The sequence below is a fragment of the Sander lucioperca genome, chromosome 4, assembly GCF_008315115.2.
Source record: "Sander lucioperca isolate FBNREF2018 chromosome 4, SLUC_FBN_1.2, whole genome shotgun sequence".
Lineage (NCBI taxonomy): Eukaryota > Metazoa > Chordata > Actinopteri > Perciformes > Percidae > Sander > Sander lucioperca.
In genome coordinates, this window is record NC_050176.1 from 14,073,370 (window position 1) to 14,092,513 (window position 19,144).

The following is a 19,144-nucleotide window of genomic DNA, read 5'->3' on the forward strand; positions in this document are numbered from 1 at the left end:
TAATCAGCTCCACACAACTCTCTCTGTATTTCTCATTATGGCTATGTTCAGAAGATTGTGGCGTCCGGTGACTTTCCCGTGCGGAAACTCAAGTGAAGATAATTACCTCGTGCTTCTATCATGTGGACGTGCCGACAGTTTCTTGTCATTACTTAGAATTCCTAATGGGGGAGACAGAAACTACGCACTATAGCTTTAATAGATTTAGGTACTATCTAATCAAGCCTGCTGTAATTAAAGATGACAGCATTAAATTAGAGTATTTCTGGAAAAGCTGATTTTATTACAAATTCATTTTGGCAAATACAAATGTATCTCTGAGAGTTTATATTAAATTCAAAACTCCTTTCAGTCTTGAGATCTGAATTGAATCATTTTTGAAAAGTGTTTTTTATAAATTTATTTATTGGAACACATCACATCAAATGACATAAATCTTGTCCGTTTACATGTGTGACCATCAACAATTTTTTTCTTTATAAACAAACATAGATGTAGAAAAAGGTAGAGAAGAAAGAGAGAACAAAAGAGAAGAAAGAAGAGAGCAACAACAACAGCACTAATAACAACCCAAAAAAATAAATAAATAAAATAAAATAAATATATATATATATATATATATATATATATACATACATACACACACATACATGCAAAACCCACCCAATCTCCCACCCAATCTCCCACCCCATGTTGGTCCACCCTTCTCCATTAATGTATCACATAAAACAACTTGTATCTGTATCTTGACTTTGTTGCAACAGTACAACTGGTTGAAAAAAGAAAAAAAAAAAAAAAAAAGAAAAGTTTCTTTTCTCTTTAAGTGGCAAGAGTCATAGCTACCTTATCAAAATATGAGAGGAGAGGCTTCCATGTAGTGTAGAATTTCTCAGTTGACCCTCTAAGTGAGAATTTAATCTTTTCTAGCTTAAGGAATGACATTGAATCAGTCTCCCAAGACTCATCTGCTGCGGGTTTGGGTGACTTCCAATGTAGAAGGATACATCTGCAGGCAATCAAAGAGGCAAATGCCAAAACATTCAGTTTCTGTTTACTAAGTTCAGAGTGGTTCAGGGGAACTCCAAATATGGCAATACGTGGACAGGGAGTGATACCTGTATCTAGAACCTCAGATATAATCTTGAAAAAGTTCTTCCAGAATCCTGTTAGCTTTGAGCATAGCCAGAAGGTATGAGCTAGGTCAGATGGGACAAAGGCACATCTATTACAGGCCTCGCTGGTGCCAGGGAAAAACTTTGCCAATTTGGCTTTGCTGAAATGCATTCTGTGTAGTACTTTGTATTGTATTAAGTCAAGACGGGCGCAGGATGAAGAGTAATTCACTTGTAATTTGGCCCTGTCCCACCAAGAGTCTTGGAATTGGACTCCTAGCTCATTTTCCCACTCCTGTTTAATTTTGATCAGCGGGGAGGGGCTGGATTGAAGGATATATGTGTATAATTTAGACAACTTCCTTGTCAGGCTTTCAGGTCTGTCAAGAATATTTGGTAAGTCTGTAGGCAGAGACAGGAATGTGCTGCAATGGTCTTTAACAAAACTGCGTACCTGAAGATAACGGAAGAAGTTGCTATGAGGTAAGTCGTGATCATGGGACAAACTTTTAAAGTCAACAAATGTCCCATTTAAAAACAGATCTCGGAATGATGTGATACCTTTCTTTTTCCAAAGTGTAAATGCAGAGTCTAGTATGGAAGGTAAGAAATTATGATTATGGCATAATGGACCAAGGAGGATTAAATTGTTTAGTTTGAAGTGTTTGCGGAACTGTGACCATATTTTCAAGGTTGACAGGATTACGGGGTTTGAGGTATAACTTGTGGCTGAGAGTGGTAGAGGGGAGCATTTCAGAACTACAAGTGAGGAGGTGCACAGGAAAGGGACTCCATTTTACACCAGTCTAGCTCACTCTCATACCGCCAGCTGAGAATTTTTTGTTTATTTGCTGCCCAGTAGTAGAACATGAAATTAGGTAGGCCCAGGCCACCCTCTTGTTTTGCTGCCTGCAGGGTGTTTCTGTTAATCCTGGCAACCTTGCCTGCCCACAAGAATGGGAGGATGATTTGGTCAAGCTTCTTGAAAAATGATTTTGTCAGGAAGAGAGGTAGACATTGAAAAAGAAACAAAAATCTGGGCAATATATTCATTTTTATAATTTGTACTCTGCCTGCTAATGACATTGGCAATCTAGACCATTTCTGTAGGTCCGCTTTGAAAAGTGTTTTTTAAAGCACAGGGAGGAAGATATTTCAGAAATGACTGAATTATTTGAATAGCAAAAAGTACTCATGCATTTGTGCTTAAACTGGTAAACTATGAAGAAACAGAAGCCGAAAATGAAGAATTTGTTAATGTATTCTTGGAATGCTAAAAAAAAAAAAACCCAAAAAACGTTAATCATCAAACCTGAAGCACAAAATAATTACATTGAATGTGGAATTAATTTACGGATGTCCCATTTTAAGGGAGCCCAGGCTCAAATAACTCTACACAGAACAGCAAAATTGTTTCATCAAAAGGTACATTTATGTAGCAAATATGACAGTCACACAAAATTAAGTGTTTAGTGTTTTGCCAGTCCTTTTTCAAGGTCTTTGTTGGAGGTTTTGTTGCTCAACGTCTTCTCTGATCTTCACTCCAAATGCATTTTGCTTTATTTTTTGTGTTATGTACTATTTATAATTGTCTGGAGAGAAATCCCCTTTGTTTGTTATCTTGTGGTTTCTTTTTTTCTCCTGTTAAAGATTTTTTTCGTGTGTTTTGTGAGTTTTTCCTTATCAAATCGAGGATGAGATTGTGAAGCCCTCTGAGACAAATAAAAAAGGGTTCTAAATAAATGAAATTGACCTGATTCAACTTTTTTTTATGTCAAATCAAAAATTGCGTTGTGTTGCAGTTCTAACTTTCTCTCGACAGAGGGCGCTGTTAAATAAGAAAACAAAAAAACAAGATGCTCCTAAAAAAATCTCTCCTTTTAACCCCTTAGCACGGTCAGCAAGCAAGGTATCAGCAACTTACCAAGAGGAGGCTGTGTAAGTCACGCTCAGAACATCATGTTCTTTATTGACTCCATCACAGTGTTCTGAAAGACGTGACACCATACACAAATACACCCATACATACAGAAGAACAAGTTATTCTATTAAAATGACCTCCTAATTTAAAAATCCAACAGCAGCACCAGTCTGTTGAACCAGTCCAGTGTATGCATAATATTTACGTGTTTGAGAAAGAGGGCGAGAGAGAGAGATGTAAGCTCAAGATTAAAATTCATCTAGATGGCAACATGTAATTAGCCTAAAAGCCTTTTCATCAGGCTTGGAACAACACACACACACACAAACACACACACACACACACACACACACACACACACACACTAATGGTCACCACCAGAGTCTGCTTATAACCACTAATATTCTACATTCACCTCTTAACACTACTGGAAGAGGCATCTGTGTGATGGCACCATTGCCTTGGTGTGTGTTTTTGTGTTGGTGAGTTATTTATATGCTAATGAATCTGGAAGGGGTTGTTGAGTTCTGAGACTGTGTGTGTTTGTGTGTGTGTGTGTGTGTGTGTGTGTGTGTGTGTGTGTGTGTGTGTGTGTGTGTGTGTGTGTGTGTGTGTGTGTGTGTGTGTGTGTGTGTGTGTCAGAGAAGAAGGCAGTAGTCACTTCAGCCAGGGAACAGATGGTGGACGAGAACCTTGAAGATGTACGTATGCTGCCTTTCTTAAAAGTCGTAACAACACAGATGCAGATCCATCCTGATCCTGTTTACCTGCCCCCCTCATCCTCTTCCCTGTTATTCCCACTTTAGTCTGATGAAATACTGTTATTCAGGCACAGTGTCTGGATGCCTGTCTGACTTGAGATATTTTGGCACCAAATGCACCTTTTGTACCTGACTGAAATGCCAAATGTAGCTGTTGGCGATGATTGACAGGCCAACACTCCAGTCAGTGCAACATGCTTCTATTCTTCCCTCTCTAATGGCAGAGCTGCTCTCACTGCTGCATGTCAGAAAAATGAGACCCAGTGGGCTGAGTGCCAGTCGGTTTAGAGGATTTGCAACTTTTGTTTGTGTTTGAATTTGACTGCTTTTGCAATATTAAAGGACTATTCTGGTTTATTACAGCCTGGGTCTTATTTTCAAAGTAGCCATAATTGCCATCAATAAAAATATCACTGGCATACATCAAGTTTAAGAGGCTATAATCAACATTTTTATTATAAAAATAGATCAAATTACCATTACATAGTACATTGTTACTACGTGTAACGTGAAATGGGTCACTCATAGTGTAGTCCCCTCAATTTAGTGTCTTTTAGCTCATTGTTTTGGTTTTTCCGCCCACAGCTTTACTGTTTGGGTTTACTGTCGTCGCTCTTATAGCCTTGTTTTGGACTGCAGCAGGCGGCTTTACTGACTGTCTATTTCTGGTGCACATACTCTTCTGCCCTCACTACACATAAAGGTGCAGAGCTATGCAGGGAGCTAAACACATTTCCAATAAAGGTTGAAGACAAGGTATTGGCCTTTGTAGTCTTTACTGGGTGCAAACTGTGAAACAGTGAGAACAGAATTGGATACCACACCAATACCAACAGAAGTATAGACTATCTGTCAAATAAGTTACATTGCCTTTCATGGTGGAAAGAAACGAAGAAAAGATCAACATTACAGTAAACCTGTAATAATTAAATGTTATTGACATATCATTACCTGTTTCATTAGTTACTTGTTAGCAAAGAGTTGCTTATCGACACATCAGTGTTACAGAGAAACAGTTCTGTCCACCAGGCAGAAGTACCCTCATGTTGTTACAGAGTGGAGGATTGGTCATATTTTCTGTTTTTCTTTTAACCATTACCACAATTGTTTCCTCACCTAAACAAAGTAGTTTCAGTGCCTGAAAAGAACATTAAATGAAGCTGTAGCAGATCAGTTGTGGAAGGCAATGACAAACAATGTTGTTTTGCTTTTAGGGGCACCGTATCAAAAAATGTTCATTTCGGTCACTTTGAAATGGGATGACTTATTTTGTCGTGTAATTTGGAAGACTTTCGTCGTGTTTCTTGTCCCGTCCAACTTTGTGTTAGCAATGTTAACATGTTCCCAAATCTCAGCAATTAGTTTGGATAGTCAAAACAGTGGGCAAAACTACAAAATGAAGACTGAAATTGTAATAAAACTGAATTATCCTGTCCCCCATACCCACTAGGTAGGGTAGATGTCTAATATCATGGTGCCTAACTGAGAGTAGGAGAGGTTTGATTCAGTGCTGAAATGATTACTCCATTAATTGGTTAGACAGGCGACATCGTTTTAATGTTAAAGTTATTTATCAAGCAAAAATACCAAACATTCATTAGTTCCAGCTTCTCAGATGTGAGGATGTCCTGCATTTCTCTGTTTTATTTCACTATGAACTGAGCTCTTTGGGTTTTGGACTGTTGGTTGGACAAATCAAGCAACTTGAAGATGTCACTTTGGGCGCTGTGACATTGCATTTTTTTTAATTAAATGATTAATTGATGAATTTGCAAAGTGGAATAATCAATAATAAAAAAATAATAATTAGTTGCAGATGTAATTTGATTCATATATGGTTTAATTTTAGGCAATGACTACAAGATCTCGCTCATTCATGCCTGTTGTTATTCACTGCACTGATGATGCATGTTTGTTGATATTATAAATAATGATCCAAACATCCAAACTACACTTTGAATACTTTTCCAGATGTGTGTCCATTGATCGCTCAGAGTGGAGCCAAGGCTCTGGCTGACTCCTCACATTAATACATGTGAACGAATATGTATTTTAACACTCCGCCACCCACCAGCTTTTCCCTGTCTGCAGGCCAGGGTTTTCCATTTTACACTTGAGGCATTTAGCTGGCACTATTCAGAGTGAATTAGCCTGGATGGAACAGTAGACTGAGCTTCGGTTCCTGTATGACTGAAATAAAAAGCAAGTTAAAATCAGGAATGCAACGAGGTCAGAGCCTTGTACTGTTACCATCACATTTTCTTTGCGGCTCTACAGCAGTCATGTAAAGGGTAAAGTGCTAGGAGAAGAAACATGGAAGATTTGTTAAAGAAAGTATATGAAAAAGGAGAACAAAGAAAATGTGATTCGGTGGGGAGATGATGATGTCAAGTGTTATTTAGGAAATTACTATTAATGGCACCGGAGAGTCACTTTGCAGATCTGACTGGTAGGAGAGGATATAGTTCTTCCACCATTAGGGAGTCAGTGAAAGAAGAGACTGAAAGAAGAGGATTGATTAAAGGCTTGAACTCTAAAAAGGTGCTTAGGAAAGCAGAAAAGCCTAATTTCTCCACTCCCTAGGATGGCACACACCAGTGGGAGATAGGGGACAACAAGTGAAAGCAAAGACTTCAATAGGGCTAGATTTAAAGCCCCAACTCACCCATGGAAAACTCACACAGGTGTTTCCACTTAATTTGACTGACTATTCCTCTTTCTAGGACTGTAGACATATACGGACTGGGGTTGTTTGAAATCTCCATCACTTTCTTGTTAGTTTTGTTGCACGTGTTGCGTGAATGTCCACCATCATCAATCTCAATGCCTCAGTATCCTTTAAATAAACTAGGTCATACAAAGAGTTTAGACCTGTTCTGAATGACCACACTGGAAGGTAAGTGAGAAGAGAGGAACACACTCCTCCTAGTGAAATCTCACTACATTATCAATCTTACCCCAAAATGATGTGTGTTATAGTCTAGATGTGATGAATCATACAGTTGGGGATACTGGCCCACATTTTTTGGACAGTCCCTCTTTTTTTGTAGCCCTGATTCCACAACTGAAAAGAAGGAGTTTCAGACACTGTTAAACTATCTCACAAGTGTGGCCGGGTTAGCTCAGTTGGTAGAGCAGGCGCACATATATCAAGGTTTACTCCTCGACGCAGTGGCCGTGGGTTTGACTCCGACCTGAGGACCTTTGCTGCATGTCATTCCCCCTCTCTCTCCCCCCTTTCATGTCTTCATCTGTCCTGTGGAAATAAAGGCCTAAAAATGCCCAAAAAGTAATCTTAAAAAAACAACTATCTCACAAGCACTTTGTTTGACGCACTAAGGCCCATGTAGACCTATTTCACGTCAGGCTTTAAAAACTGGCCAAACACAGGTGTAACCAGTACCATTAATGTTGTATGTGTTTAAATTCTAGATCCCTGTTATAGACCTTTTTCACAGCAAACATTTTGCCATGTCAAGGCAAGAGAAGCTAAGGTGTAATTGATGAAACTACATTATATGTACTAGCCCACTGGCTTTGCTTACTGGGACCCTTAATGGAGCTTAGCCATCATTATCAAAATGTGTTTCACCTGTGCTTTTACTGCTGTGTAAGTCAAAATCTCTTGTAACCCCCTTGGGTTATTTTAGTTTGTTCCCTAGTAATTACTATTCTTTCTTATTTATATAGTTATTTGAGCTGTAATTAAGTGTTTTTAAAAAAAAATTTTTATTAGTTATTTAAATTTTTTCAAATGCAGCGCCACTGCTTTGCGGGCGCGTTAAAGTCGCTTAACGTCACCCATAGGAATAAATAAAGTAATCCCAACGTGCAGGATCCGAGCTATAGGTAGCAGAATTTTTCGGCCTCTTTTTGTGTCCTCTTCTCCGCAGCAACAGGTGGAGGGGGTCTCTGCCGGGGGCGCGGCTGACCCACGAGCAGGTGAACTGTGTCTGCAGCATTGCGCTTCGGGTGGCTGGAGTCTCTGACTCAGCCCCTTTGTCTCAGACTCCCTCCTATGATTGGATAGATGTGATGTGTGTGTGTGTGTGTGTGTGTGTGTGTGTGTGTGTGTGTGTGTGTGTTTTTTTAATTTTTTTTATGTTTCTTATGGGCCAATTATGGTCTTTTTTTGTTTGCGCTGAAGCAAATTTAAAATAATAATAAAAAATTGTCTGGCCAATCCGGGGCCCCTGCACACGTGGGGCCCCTAGGCTGCAGCCTATGCAAGCCTGGGCATTAAGCCGTGCCTGCACACACACACACACACACACACACACACACACACACACACACACATATATATACTCTTTGTAGATGTGAGTGCGTTGACTTTGTGTCTCCGCTATCTGAAATGGCATCTTCGTTGTCTTACCCTTCATTACTGTGTATGTGCATTAATGTGTATGTGTGTGTGTGTGTGTGTGTGTGTGTGTGTGTGTGTGTGTGTGTGTGTGTGTAATGAGGAAAACTGCCATTTGGGAAAACCAATTACCACAGGTAAATAACATAAACCTTCCCTCTAAGATTTAGCCAAACAATGCATTTATAAAGAGCAAAAACCTTTTCACACACACACACACACACACACACACACACACACTGGTTTTGGTATACTTTGCCTCACATTCATTCATTACCCATTCCACAATCTTACATTTTACCCTGTAAAATTGACCTCAAGCTGTATGTCTTCATCACTAAAATCTGCTTTTTTCTCTATGAGAATTAGAAAAGATTGTGTGCTGTAACATTTCCTCATAAGTCCTCACAAGTTTAGATAAACCCCAACGCCTGCACACTTGCTCACATTTCCCCCTGGGACGGAGTGTAATCATGAGTTTGGCCTGGAATGGTATGATAACTAATAAAACAGAGATTTCTGGAGGAAATAAGGCAGAGAAAATTAAAGTGTTGGAGTGTACAAATCCTAATTAAAATAACGCAGTGTTTATGGTGCACAGGACACACACACAGAGGAGGAGAGAGAGCAGGGGAGGAAGAAGTATTGGCATTAGTGCAGGGAGGGAGAGGGGAGGGACACAATTTGTGAGGAGGGTGTGTTATCATATTTTTACAGGAATTTCCTCATTTAAAATCTTCATTAGGCATTCCCTCACTTTGTATTTGTTCTCAGCTCCTCCATCACACCACGGCAGCCTCTGGTCCTCGGCTGTGTGGAGCGATATAGCGACTTTGTGTGTGTGTGTGTGTGTGTGTGTGTGTGTGTGAAACAGAGCGAGCAAAGCCTGCATGTCCAAGTACGTGTGCATGCTGGCTTCTGATTATCCTTTGAGTTTATTAATTACAACTCTTTGTCATTCATCCAGGTTCTATCAGTCGCCACACAGAAAACTCTTCCCTCTTCTCTGCCATCTTTTTCTTTATTTCTCCTACATTTCTGTCTCCAATCCCCCCCCCCCCCCCCAATGAGAAGAGCAAACACCAGTTTTGCATCAAAGAACAAGAGACTTATAACGGGTGAAAAAAATAATTTGCTTCTCTCCACACTCTATCTCTTACAGCTGTCACTCCAGGATGAGCCCGTTGATTTGATCATCTTTTCTTCTCTGTAAATAGGCCTGTCTAGCTTTAATCGTTTAACACACATAGGCAGAGGTATAGATTATAATCTGACTAATCCTGGATTACAACTCGGCTATCAGATGCTGTATGCGAGTGTGTGTTTGATATTTGAATGAGTGACTTTGTGAAACTTTTGCAGTGCACAAGTCTCTCTTTCTATTCTTTATTTTTTATTTAGCTTCCAAGAAGTAGTTAGATCACCTGGGGCGGGGTCCACATCAAATAATAAATGTACATACAGATATTTTAAATCAAATATATTTTAGATGCCTAACCCTCGAGTTAGCAGATGCTTCTTTGAGTAGTTTTTGTAATGGTACCGATTAACAACCTATTTAGACTTGGGGGGGATAAGGACTTTTCAGAGAGATTTTGCCAGTAAAGGGACAAATAAAAATGATACAATTAAAACTGATATAAACCTAAAGGTGCCTTTTGGGGAATTCATCAAACTATTTGTTTGCTGTTGAATTATTTCAATCCTGCCTTGTTCAATTCATATTTACTTGCTAGCAGTCTGCCTCTTTCTTGTCTTTGTTAAGGCATTACTGCACTTCTTTGCACATTACTGCCACTAACTGACAATTAGCGAGATAACATTAAACCAGTGGCAGCAATGTGTACCCGGTTGCCTCCGTGCAGAACGTTGAGAGAATCCATCAAAATACATTTCTCCATAGTGTGACTAATTGAAAGCGACAGGGTACCTTTTTTAAAGACTGTTCTTTAAAGGAAGAAAGTTAAATCATGCAGAAGAAAGTTGGAATTCCCAGAAATTGTCAGAAGTAAGGCTGAGTGCCCACATAGCATTCTTTTTTTCTGAGCTCTCCACCTTTTTCTGTGGCTGCCCTGAACGGTTCTAGTCTAAAATCTCTGAACTTTTCAGAAAAGCGCTGGTGTCGCCAATGTCACTTCTTTTTGAGGTTAAAAAGACAGCAAAGATTTGTAGGAGCCGATCAGCCAGACTCTGAATGTTGCTGGTGAGTGTTGTGCTTTTAAAACCATATGCCTTGTAAGCTTGCTGTTAGCTGTTTAGTTACTATACTCTGTTAAGTTAGCTACCTAGCTAATGTTTACATCGTCATTGAAACAAAGCACTGGGATGAGGCACTGCCCAGCGACCTGACACTGCATCAGACACAAAATATCTTTATATTAAAGCCCCAGGCTGCAGCAACCTATTACAGTAAAGGTTGTATAAGTCAGTCAAATACTACTTTTGATCTTTCTTAAGTTGCATATTCCAGACGGAAGATGCTCTACAGAGAACAGTACCTGACATTTAATATACCAATGGCATAACGTGTATACTAGTTTTTCATAAAGAGATGGGGTGTATGTTATTCCAAATGACATTTTGCATAAATAACAGAATTTATGCAAGTTTTAATTTAGCCTCCACTGTTAGCCATAAAAGTTCTTCTCATACAGCACAGAAAGAACAATGAAGAACTAATGCAGCTGGCTGATAGCTAGGCTGTATATGCATATGCATGTGTTTGTTTTACTCTCTAAATACTGTAATGCGGCAGTATATTTGTATGGAATGGATGCAGTGTGATATTTGTTTTCATTTCAACAGCTCTGACATTTTCATTTTTGAGAGAGCTGAACAAATCAGTTTTCACTTTTCCTCTCTGACAGCCTAGTATTCCACTTTAATAACACTTTTAAGAGCATTCATTGTGTGCATTGTTGGAGTATTCAGTGATTGTTTGCGCATGTTTGTGTAGAACTATGGACCACATATAGACACATGTATGACCTCTTTTTTACCCTGTCTGCCTGCAAAGGCTTCAGTTTTCCTGCATGACTGAACACACACAATTAAGCGTTCAAGTAACCCACGACAGCCAAAACACACCCGTCCCTGACCCACATGTCTGTTATTGGTGTCTGTCGCCAAACAGACTACACACACACACACACACACACACACACACATATGTATGAACACCTAATATCGAGATGTCAGTGATAGAAAACTTCAAATGTGAGAACTGTTAGACAGAATTTGTAATACAAATGTATTTAATTCTAAGTAAAATACATTACACAATACATTTTTGACCCTTAATCGAAATCACTTTGTTCTTGAGTAAAGTGTCTTAAACTGCTAAAAAAAGGCCTTTTACAGTACCTATCTTTATTGTCACAGAGGATCATCAGGTTGATCTTGAACCCAATTTGCCTACTGATAATCTCACACAAGTGACCCAATTTCAGGCTGGTCTTAAATGATTATCTTCTCGGTTAATCTCAATTCTATGGACAAGCCTCTCATGACCACCCCCAATTCAAATTGTACTTGTTAAAATGTAAAATATAACTTGTGCTATGAGAGTAACACCAGCTGTCTTGCATGCAATATATCCTCTTATGTTAAGTGTGAAAGACTGCTTTTCCCCAAAGGAACATGCACATCAATGGGACTGGTTGACTGCAAAATTGAATTTCCCTTTAGGGATAAATAAAGTCGTTTGAATTGAATTGACTTTTCAGTCACTTGTTAACAAACATGAACACTGAAAAAAATGATAATATACCACTCAAGTCCCATTGCCAATAATTAGTTATCTTGTTTTATTTAAGGTCCAAGGTTCATTCTTGTCACCCAAAGTTTCCACATGCAGTAGGTTTTCTGGAGATTTCAATCATATTGCATGATCTTCCTCATCTGCTGTCGACCATTGCAGATGGTCAAATTTCCAGTTTAGTTCAGATGACACCTGAGGAACTCCTCCACCTGTTGAAGATCATGTGATGTGACCAAGAGTTACTGAATGGACCATGTGTACTTTATATGTTGATCGTGACATTTGACCACAGGAGATCTTTATTACTGAAAGTAAAAAATGTATAGTTAGTGATGAAACATTACATGTATACTATATATACAAGGAAAGTATGCCCAGTATTTATTACTTCATCACTTATGGGTGACCTATAAATTCTACTTATTTAAATATCCCATCAAATTTACTTAAACCTGCAATAACTTGTTTTTTTTGGCCCACACCCGGCGCCACAACGGGGCAAAAGGGGGCTTTGCCCCCTCACTTGTATTTTCTGCCCCCTTGTTTAAACATCATACATCCATAAAACATACAAACACAACAACACAATTATTATTAGGCTACAAGTTCTACTTGGCGTCTATATCGCATGGGGGCTTTCAACTACTAACAACAATGTAATCCCATCTGCGGCAATATTTGACACAGAGAGCGACCGCTCCAGCCGTCCTCTCACTTCATTAATAAGTCTATGACTTTACCCCTTGAAAAAAACGCTGTGCTGTGCCGCTGTGCTCAGACCACCGCCGGAAGCCTAGCAACGCGTATTGTTTACATGTCTTTTGACAAGGCGGCTGCATTATCAGAGAGAATTGGATCGGGGAGAGATCAATGACCCATCATTTGGTTGAGGAATCTTCATCTGATGACGAGAAGCATCCACCTAACCGTATCATCGCAGCGCAGCCGCCCTCAGACCCTGATGTGATGGGGCACTCAGTTACAGTCAAGTAAGATAGCCTACACATCGTAGTTAGACGTAACTCGTGTAACGTTAGCAGTTTATAACGTTAGCTTAATGTTACTGCACTAGCTAAACTTTTTATAAATATTTTATCCTTAAGTGTTAGCTCAACCATTACTGGACAGAAATGTTTACAACCGGAAACACACACTGGGAGAGCGCAGTCACAGCCGTGTGTGTGTGTGTGTGTGTGTGTGTGTGTGTGTGTGTGTGTGTGTTCAATCTGAAACCTTAATGAAAGCCTAAAGCTCATGAACTGACTTTTGAATAGTTACTTTGTCAAGTCGTACTTATTATTTAAAAAATAGATAAAAATGGACTTAACTGCTTCAAGAAATGCCATATTTGCGAGTGCTGACCCTGTTGCAGCAGCGTGGTTAATGCCTGGGTAAATTAGTTAATTTTATCCTACTTTATGAAAAACAAATCACACCCTCGCAATTTTTACCTGCCCCCTTAGTCATTTTACCCTGGCATGGGCCTGTTTTGGTCCCTTGGGGGCAGCAGAAACAGGTTTGAAAATGGCATTGACACATCACCTTTTAAAGCAACACTATGTAACTTTTTCCGCTTCGGTTGTCTTGTTGGAACTACAGCTCGCGCTAAAAGTTACATAGTGTTACTTTAAGCTGATACGGTGTTGATCAAACGTGTTGTATTTGCAGTTAAGGAGCAACATCACTCATTTAAATCGTGTGTTCTGGCCACCTGGCGAATTTAAGTCCAATATTCACTCTGTTCAACAGCTAATCACTAAAAGCTGCCTGCTGCAGCAGAGAACGATGCTACGAAAGCAATATAAAGGTTCCCTGTGTTTTTTTGTAACAAAAAGTGTTTTTCACAAAGGTGCCTTGTGTGTATCCTTGAAATCTAACAAATTTGTTGAGCACATTTCCTTCCTCATAAAACATTTACGAAGCAGATTTTTCGGATTATCATAAATCATGCAATATTAACATCCATGTTTGCTTGCTAGCAGTCTTTTCCTTCCTTGCCTTTGTCGGCACATTATATGTTTCCTTTTGTGTTACTGCTGTCAACCGGCGGCAGGAATGTGAATCACATTGCCAGCAATCTAACACGTGTGCACAATACAGACCAAACGGAGACTCACTCATTAAAAAGTCACTCCATTGCACTACTAGTGGTCAAAAACTCCATAGGGTACCTTTACACACAGTATTAATATGTTATGGCTAAATCAATTTTGTCACACTGAAAACAATCAGATTTTTTTAACAAATGTTCTAAGACAGTATACTTCTGTTTTTACATACAGCAGAGTTTACCCATCTACAGTATTTTCTTTATATTGATGTTTCCATGTTGTTTCTAAAAAAAAATGAATTCTTATTAGCACTCTTTATTATGACCACTGTCCACTGAATTTGTTTTCTTTTCTTTGTACTTTATGTAAATGAACGATAAACACTACATTCGCACTTTTGTGTTTCTTGAGTTGGCAAAATATGATATTACTCCATGATTATTGGACATATTTACACCTGTATTTTTATGTAGGCACTGAAATTATAATTTAAACTCCCAGGGTGCATTTTAATGGCAGGTTTTAAGGGGTACAAGACGTAAATGTGGAAAAAGATTGGTATAGACTGAATCACTGTAACTTCGCCATAACACAAAAATCACTTTCGGGAAGCCCAATGGCAGTTGATTTAAATTGCGGAGATATGTGAAATCGGCAAACTTGTTTAAACAAGTAAGTCCGACATATCTTGACGTTTCTGCTGTGCTTATTTTCTGTACTGTGTTGCTTTGCTAGCCCCTTTGATAAACCAAATCTACCGTTATGAACGGCAACATCTCACCACTGGTCGGATTAACTGCTAGTTTGGGTGGTGTCATTGACTATGCTTACATGCACATAATATTTAGTTTTTGCCCTATTTCCACCAATATTCCCATTTACATGTAGCTGTACAAAACAGGATTTTTTCAAAGTTCACCAGCGGTGGTAGTCTGGCTATCACCAGACCAAGCTCAATCTTTTAAGATTCAACATTAGTCTGGGGAGTCTGCTCTGTATTTTCTACTGCACAAGAGGCGTGATCAACGGGTGTAGTTCAAATGACTCTGTACGCAATTGAATAGTCCTTCAACCAATCAGACCAACGAGACGTAGCAGCGACAACAGTGTCACTGCCCGATGTGAGTCGAGTGCAGATGTGAGTCGCGCATGCGTCACTTTGCGATAAGTAGCCTACAAGATGCTAACGGCTTTTTGAGCTAACGCACAGTCTATGAGCTAACGTTAGCAATCAAACAATCATAGATAGCTAAAACGTTTTTGAAAAGACTGCTGCTGCTGGCTACAAGTTAGCAGTCAAACACAATAAAGGCTGTCACTTAATGGCGTTTTGAGCTTAAGTTAGCAATCCAACAGTCATAGATAACTACAACGTTTTTGAAATGACTGCTAGCTAAAAGTTAGCAATCAAACACAACAAAGGCTGTCACTTGAATGGCATTTTGAGCTAACGTTAGCAACCAAACAGTCATAGATAACTACAACGTTTTTGAAATGATTACCATCTTCTGTTATTGTATGTAAAGAGAAACGTTTATTATTTTATAGATTTCACATATTTCAGTATGACACGTTATGCCGTAAACAGTTTAAATCTGAGCATGCGCGACTCACACCTGCACTCGACTCACATCGGGCAGTGACAAACGGCATCAACGGGTTGCTGCCATGGAGTGTTGCACTTCGGTGGCCGGCTTGTTGAATGTAAACAAAAAGCTGCTTGGTCACTTCTCTATCGTCATCGTTTTAAACCCAGCAATAGCGCACCAGGTGGATAAGCCAGTTTGTGATTGGTTCCCACAAAATTGTGAATGGAAGTAGGATAGATAAACGTACAGGTTTCCAGCCTGAGCTGCAGGGCGAAATCAATTCGCCGGCAGATTGGGCGGGGTTTACCCAGTCTACAGCGGCGGCGGACTTTTTGGACCATGCGAACACCTCTTTCATTCCTTCAACCAGCTTCTTGAAAAGTTGGCGTAGCGATGTGTGCGCATATCTAAAAACCTGTTGATATCCAACTCTTTGATAATGTTTAAAAGTAGCTGTGTTTCTCCTTCTAATCGGGTATCCAGCCTCGCAAACTGTTGGCTGGTTGGTTTGTGTACAGAAACCATAGCAACGCACAGAGCTGACCATAAGCCTGCGGTAAAAACCCAGATTGAGACGCATATTCTGAATGCGCTGTATACATGTCCAAAGAATGCCTCTAAAACCCGAATAATATCCCACATGTCTTAATCGGAAAATGCTATTTTGGGAAAAAGGCCTTTTTCAGAACATCCAACCGGAATATGCTGTTTACATGACCTGTATCGAATTCAGAATATTGTCATATTCGGAATAATAGTGGAATATTGGTGTGCGTGTAAACGTACTGATTTTCTTTAGTCTGTGGCCGAACAGGTAAATTAGGTCTCTAACCTGATGTTAGTGAAAGTGTTGAGATATGAAAGCATCAAACATCCATTTTAGATGAATGAGATAAGAGTATATCTGGTTGTTCCTCATCCTCGTTTGTTAAGCACCCTTAAATTGTATGTACGGGACACAGGAGTTTTCTACTCAGAAGTTATTGTAAACAAACATTGTGATTTGGTCTATTCTTTCATTTTTTATCAGGAGAGTCAAACAAACAAGCAAATGAAAGGATATTATATTCAGAGGAGGACCCCTGCTGCTGGTATGATACATTTGCTGAAGGGAGTTGTGAAAGACTGGAAGCTGTACAATCATTACGTTGTTTGTAAAAGACACAACTGGGTTGGACATTTTTCTTAGCATTCTTAGACTGTAAAAGTTACTTTAATATACAAACTATCTGCATCTGTTATCCACCTGTGTTACCATAGAATATTGAGTAAGTTATCTCTGTGCCTCCTGAACATTCCGTGTTATTGTGTGTGTCTGAAGCATACTCTCCCTTAAAAAAACAAAAAAAAACAACAATGGAGAACGAATGATAATGTCCGGTCCTCCTTATGTATGTGGGGAGAGGAGGCCATTCAAAGGGGGCTGAAGTCAGTGCCTTCAAAAACAGCACCTTGAGTTTACTTTGCATACATTGTTTGCTAAAGACGGCAACTCACTGTCCGTCTTATCTATCAGTGCGTCTACTCACCACACTTCTGTTTTTCTCTATGTTTTAATTAGTTAATTAGTGCTGGAACATCATGATGACTGTTGTCAGGCAGCTTCAGGCTTTATTTGTAAACACCACCCTGAGGACTCCACACACATACACACACACATTCAAATGTACACTCACACACAAGCGTGAAATTAACATTTAGAAAGAAAAATACCAACAAAAACAGGACAAGAGAGCATGGTACTGAGCCAAACTCTTCAAAGACAACTTCTGACAGAATTCTTCATGAGTCAGAATAAAACAGCAAGAAAATGAAGAAAAACAAGAAAACGTGTGTGTGTGTGTGTGTGTGTGTGTGTGTGTTTGTGTGAGAGAGCCCTGGCTTTTATGTTCACAATGATGTCAACAGTAAATAGCAGAGAGATTATTCTTTCAATTTTCTGTGATCAGCAGCTTAATTATTGAAGCCGTTTCTGCACATCTATGTGTGAAGCATTTCTTCGACTGAAGAAGCACTTAAGGTTTTGTCTTTTTTGGAGTAAACACTTTATTATTGTTTTCTTTTGTGTGTGTTCTCCACCTATGTGTTGTGGCCAGCAATTAGAATTGTGAAAAGATGCAATAAATGGTTAAGAATTGACTTGGTCATTGGCTATCAAAAATAATATTAAAAAGCAGCTTCTTAACAATGAAACAAAATGCCATGCAAACGTTTATGGCAGGGTCAAACACTAGAAAAAGGATGAACAGACACCACAGGAGTTAAATGAATAATGGAATGATTAAAGCCAAAGTCCGCCTTGAAATGTTGCCTTGAGGCACACTACCCACACAGAGCAACCAGAAAAATAGAAAGACCTGGGGCCAGGAAAGCTACGTGTAGATCCAGAACTAAAACTCAGTGTACGCGTGAAGACAATATGCATACGCATTCTTTTTGTCAGATTTATAAAGCAGCATGTACGCCTGGTTCTGTTTTATAAATCTCAGTAATTGTGGAAGTGGGTTTGCATGCATGAGCCTCATTTCCATGAGTAGCCAGAAATGGATACAGAAATGCTGTTGAACAGCATTTCAATACTTGTGCCCGCTCCAGCACTCGTTAATGAGAAGAACAATTGACCACTAAATCATCACATGTAAACAATCATTGCAGTAATATCATCAATATTAAACGCCAGAAGGATATTCAATGATTTATACAGTTCATATTAAAACAAAGTTAACAAAGTGCTTCACAATTCAGGATGAAATGAAACGATCATTTACTTGGGCAGGTGATGGCTCACATGTTAATAAAACTGATGACATTCATCACTCATAAATAATTTAAAATGAAGTTTTCAGAACACTGAAAACGCCTGCAAAAATAATAACACGATCAGTGAAATTAGCAAACAACCTAAAAACAATGTTCACCTTATATTTAATCTCCTTCTTATCATATCACCCGCAGCTATCTCTAGAGAACGTTGTCTACGCCTGGTCTGAGGTGTGTGTGTGAGGTGCGCACGCTCTCACCGCATATTCACCTTTCATTCAACTAGTGCAGAGCCCGTTCAAAATGTGCCTGTTCAGGAATTGATCAGGAATCAATAGGGGAATCGAGAAAGAATCAGACCAATATGCAAAATCAATAATGGCATTGGTATAAATAAAATCGTATCAAGTACTAAACCCCTAGCATGAACTAGTACGCCAACATTTATTGTTTTTGTCATGTGCCTCTCTGCTCCAAAAAACCCAGAGAGAAGAGAAGAGAGAAGATTAACACTCTCTTGTTCTCGCAAACGCACTCTACACTGAAACACAGACACTGTACCAAAACACAGATGGTGACCTTTTCTCCGACAAGCCGGTATTTCACCGATGAAAGCACTTAATGTTGTGGCCCTACTCACTTTTCAGCACAGGGAAGACCACTTTCTCAATCTTAATTAGGCTTATATTGTTGTTTCCCTTTTTGAAAGTTCGATTTCTGTTAAGTAGACCTTCATCATCTCGAACAAATCAGTAGAAAGGTGAATTGTTGGCCATTTGATTCCTGTATTGACACACGTGGCGGCCTGTTAATCACAGGTTGTTAAT

At 39.3% G+C, this 19,144-nt stretch overlaps 1 long non-coding RNA gene across 1 annotated transcript in view; it reads left to right on the top strand.

The window, feature by feature from the left end:
• Nucleotides 1-658: 658 nt before the first annotated feature.
• The window catches only part of LOC118494978, a 30,761-nt gene continuing 12,275 nt past the window's right edge, over nucleotides 659-19,144 (top strand). The window contains exons 1-3 of the long non-coding RNA XR_004897207.1: nucleotides 659-992; nucleotides 4,969-4,970; nucleotides 8,624-8,634. This is a non-coding gene — a long non-coding RNA (uncharacterized LOC118494978). The remainder of the gene's footprint in view (nucleotides 993-4,968; nucleotides 4,971-8,623; nucleotides 8,635-19,144) is intronic.